Source organism: Cherax quadricarinatus, chromosome 1 (genome assembly GCF_038502225.1).
Source record: "Cherax quadricarinatus isolate ZL_2023a chromosome 1, ASM3850222v1, whole genome shotgun sequence".
Lineage (NCBI taxonomy): Eukaryota > Metazoa > Arthropoda > Malacostraca > Decapoda > Parastacidae > Cherax > Cherax quadricarinatus.
The window spans coordinates 91,962,815-91,967,446 of record NC_091292.1 but is presented as its reverse complement, the minus strand read 5'-3'; positions in this window follow the sequence as shown (position 1 = coordinate 91,967,446).

Genomic DNA, 4,632 nt, shown 5'->3' with positions numbered 1-4,632 from the left:
AGGCTGGTGAGTGAAGGCTGGTGAGTGAAGGCTGGTGAGTGAAGGCTGGTGAGTGAAGGCTGGTGAGTGAAGGCTGGTGAGTGAAGGCTGGTGAGTGAAGGCTGGTGAGTGAAGGCTGGTGAGTGAAGGCTGGTGAGTGAAGGCTGGTGAGTGAAGGCTGGTGAGTGAAGGCTGGTGAGTGAAGGCTGGTGAGTGAAGGCTGGTGAGTGAAGGCTGGTGAGTGAAGGCTGGTGAGTGAAGGCTGGTGAGTGAAGGCTGGTGAGTGAAGGCTGGTGAGTGAAGGCTGGTGAGTGAAGGCTGGTGAGTGAAGGCTGGTGAGTGAAGGCTGGTGAGTGAAGGCTGGTGAGTCAAGGGTGGTGAGTGAGGCTGGTGAGTGAGGCTGGTGAGTGAAGGCTGGTGAGAGAAGGCTGGTGAGTGAAGGCTGGTGAGTGAAGGCTGGTGAGTGAAGGCTGGTGAGTGAAGGCTGGTGAGTGAAGGCTGGTGAGTGAAGGCTGGTGAGTGAAGGCTGGTGAGTGAAGGCTGGTGAGTGAAGGCTGGTGAGTGAAGGCTGGTGAGTGAAGGGTGGTGAGTGAAGGCTGGTGAGTGAAGGCTGGTGAGTGAAGGCTGGTGAGTGAAGGCTGGTGAGTGAAGGCTGGTGAGTGAAGGCTGGTGAGTGAAGGCTGGTGAGTGAAGGCTGGTGAGTGAAGGCTGGTGAGTGAAGGCTGGTGAGTGAAGGCTGGTGAGTGAAGGCTGGTGAGTGAAGGCTGGTGAGTGAAGGCTGGTGAGTGAAGGCTGGTGAGTGAAGGCTGGTGAGTGAAGGCTGGTGAGTGAAGGCTGGTGAGTGAAGGCTGGTGAGTGAAGGCTGGTGAGTGAAGGCTGGTGAGTGAAGGCTGGTGAGTGAAGGCTGGTGAGTGAAGGCTGGTGAGTGAAGGCTGGTGAGTGAAGGCTGGTGAGTGAAGGCTGGTGAGTGAAGGCTGGTGAGTGAAGGCTGGTGAGTGAAGGCTGGTGAGTGAAGGCTGGTGAGTGAAGGCTGGTGAGTGAAGGCTGGTGAGTGAAGGCTGGTGAGTGAAGGCTGGTGAGTGAAGGCTGGTGAGTGAAGGCTGGTGAGTGAAGGCTGGTGAGTGAAGGCTGGTGAGTGAAGGCTGGTGAGTGAAGGCTGGTGAGTGAAGGCTGGTGAGTGAAGGCTGGTGAGTGAAGGCTGGTGAGTGAAGGCTGGTGAGTGAAGGCTGGTGAGTGAAGGCTGGTGAGTGAAGGCTGGTGAGTGAAGGCTGGTGAGTGAAGGCTGGTGAGTGAAGGCTGGTGAGTGAAGGCTGGTGAGTGAAGGCTGGTGAGTGAAGGCTGGTGAGTGAAGGCTGGTGAGTGAAGGCTGGTGAGTGAAGGCTGGTGAGTGAAGGCTGGTGAGTGAAGGCTGGTGAGTGAAGGCTGGTGAGTGAAGGCTGGTGAGTGAAGGCTGGTGAGTGAAGGCTGGTGAGTGAAGGCTGGTGAGTGAAGGCTGGTGAGTGAAGGCTGGTGAGTGAAGGCTGGTGAGTGAAGGCTGGTGAGTGAAGGCTGGTGAGTGAAGGCTGGTGAGTGAAGGCTGGTGAGTGAAGGCTGGTGAGTGAAGGTTGGTGAGTGAAGGCTGGTGAGTGAAGGCTGGTGAGTGAGGAAGGCTGGTGAGTGAAGGCTGGTGAGTGAAGGTTGGTGAGTGAAGGCTGGTGAGTGAAGGTTGGTGAGTGAAGGCTGGTGAGTGAAGGCTGGTGAGTGAAGGTTGGTGAGTGAAGGCTGGTGAGTGAAGGTTGGTGAGTGAAGGCTGGTGAGTGAAGGCTGGTGAGTGAAGGCTGGTGAGTGAAGGCTGGTGAGTGAAGGCTGGTGAGTGAAGGCTGGTGAGTGAAGGCTGGTGAGTGAAGGCTGGTGAGTGAAGGCTGGTGAGTGAAGGCTGGTGAGTGAAGGCTGGTGAGTGAAGGCTGGTGAGTGAAGGCTGGTGAGTGAAGGCTGGTGAGTGAAGGCTGGTGAGTGAAGGCTGGTGAGTGAAGGCTGGTGAGTGAAGGCTGGTGAGTGAAGGCTGGTGAGTGAAGGCTGGTGAGTGAAGGCTGGTGAGTGAGGCTGGTGAGTGAGGCTGGTGAGTGAGGCTGGTGAGTGAGGCTGGTGAGTGAAGGCTGGTGAGTGAAGGCTGGTGAGTGAAGGCTGGTGAGTGAAGGCTGGTGAGTGAAGGCTGGTGAGTGAGGCTGGTGAGTGAGGCTGGTGAGTGAAGGCTGGTGAGTGAAGGTTGGTGAGTGAAGGCTGGTGAGTGAAGGCTGGTGAGTGAAGGTTGGTGAGTGAAGGCTGGTGAGTGAAGGCTGGTGAGTGAAGGCTGGTGAGTGAAGGCTGGTGAGTGAAGGCTGGTGAGTGAAGGATGGTGAGTGAGGCTGGTGAGTGAGGCTGGTGAGTGAAGGCTGGTGAGTGAAGGCTGGTGAGTGAAGGCTGGTGAGTGAGGCTGGTGAGTGAGGCTGGTGAGTGAAGGTTGGTGAGTGAAGGCTGGTGAGTGAGGCTGGTGAGTGAGGCTGGTGAGTGAAGGCTGGTGAGTGAGGCTGGTGAGTGAAGGTTGGTGAGTGGAGGCTTGTGAGTGAAGGCTGGTGAGTGAAGGCTGGTGAGTGAAGGCTGGTGAGTGAAGGCTGGTGAGTGAAGGTTGGTGAGTGAAGGCTGGTGAGTGAAGGCTGGTGAGTGAAGGCTGGTGAGTGAAGGCTGGTGAGTGAAGGGTGGTGAGTGAAGGCTGGTGAGTGAAGGCTGGTGAGTGAAGGCTGGTGAGTGAAGGTTGGTGAGTGAAGGCTGGTGAGTGAAGGTTGGTGAGTGAAGGCTGGTGAGTGTAGGCTGGTGAGTGAAGGTTGGTGAGTGAAGGCTGGTGAGTGAAGGCTGGTGAGTGAAGGCTGGTGAGTGAAGGTTGGTGAGTGAAGGCTGGTGAGTGTAGGCTGGTGAGTGTAGGCTGGTGAGTGAAGGCTGGTGAGTGAAGGCTGGTGAGTGAAGGCTGGTGAGTGAAGGCTGGTGAGTGAAGGTTGGTGAGTGAAGGCTGGTGAGTGAGTGAGTGAGGTTGGTGAGTGAAGGTTGGTGAGTGAAGGTTGGTGAGTGAAGGCTGGTGAGTGTAGGCTGGTGAGTGAAGGCTGGTGAGTGAAGGCTGGTGAGTGAAGGCTGGTGAGTGAAGGCTGGTGAGTGAAGGCTGGTGAGTGAAGGTTGGTGAGTGAAGGCTGGTGAGTGAAGGTTGGTGAGTGAAGGCTGGTGAGTGTAGGCTGGTGAGTGAAGGCTGGTGAGTGAAGGCTGGTGAGTGAAGGCTGGTGAGTGAAGGTTGGTGAGTGAAGGCTGGTGAGTGTAGGCTGGTGAGTGAAGGCTGGTGAGTGAAGGCTGGTGAGTGAAGGTTGGTGAGTGAAGGCTGGTGAGTGTAGGCTGGTGAGTGAAGGCTGGTGAGTGAAGGCTGGTGAGTGAAGGCTGGTGAGTGAAGGCTGGTGAGTGAAGGCTGGTGAGTGAAGGTTGGTGAGTGAAGGCTGGTGAGTGAAGGCTGGTGAGTGAAGGCTGGTGAGTGAAGGCTGGTGAGTGAAGGTTGGTGAGTGAAGGCTGGTGAGTGAAGGCTGGTGAGTGAAGGCTGGTGAGTGAAGGTTGGTGAGTGAAGGCTGGTGAGTGAAGGCTGGTGAGTGAAGGCTGGTGAGTGAAGGCTGGTGAGTGAAGGCTGGTGAGTGAAGGCTGGTGAGTGAAGGCTGGTGAGTGAAGGTTGGTGAGTGAAGGCTGGTGAGTGAAGGTTGGTGAGTGAAGGCTGGTGAGTGAAGGCTGGTGAGTGAAGGCTGGTGAGTGAAGGTTGGTGAGTGAAGGCTGGTGAGTGAAGGTTGGTGAGTGAAGGCTGGTGAGTGAAGGTTGGTGAGTGAAGGCTGGTGAGTGAAGGCTGGTGAGTGAAGGTTGGTGAGTGAAGGCTGGTGAGTGAAGGTTGGTGAGTGAAGGTTGGTGAGTGAAGGCTGGTGAGTGAAGGCTGGTGAGTGAAGGTTGGTGAGTGAAGGCTGGTGAGTGAAGGCTGGTGAGTGAAGGTTGGTGAGTGAAGGCTGGTGAGTGAAGGTTGGTGAGTGAAGGTTGGTGAGTGAAGGCTGGTGAGTGAAGGCTGGTGAGTGAAGGCTGGTGAGTGAAGGCTGGTGAGTGAAGGCTGGTGAGTGAAGGCTGGTGAGTGAAGGCTGGTGAGTGAAGGCTGGTGAGTGAAGGCTGGTGAGTGAAGGCTGGTGAGTGAAGGCTGGTGAGTGAAGGCTGGTGAGTGAAGGCTGGTGAGTGAAGGCTGGTGAGTGAAGGTTGGTGAGTGAAGGCTGGTGAGTGAAGGTTGGTGAGTGAAGGCTGGTGAGTGAAGGCTGGTCAGTCTCTCTCAAGGTTAGGTCTAAAATGGTATAATTACTGAGCAGCGGCCAGAGTGTCTCTCATGTGTACCACCTCACTAATCTCTCAAGACTCGGATTATAATGGATGAAATGTACATGTACACGTACATGTACACGTACATGTACGTGGGGGTACAATCTTGCCGCTGTTCTAAAATGGGATTGTTTGATTTTGGGAGACCGCTGGGAATGCCTCTTCTGGTTGGCTTCAAACTTTCAGAGCTCTTGTGTTCTGCATACATGCACAAGCATACACATTTACATATAGGCATACGTTCAAACACATACACACACA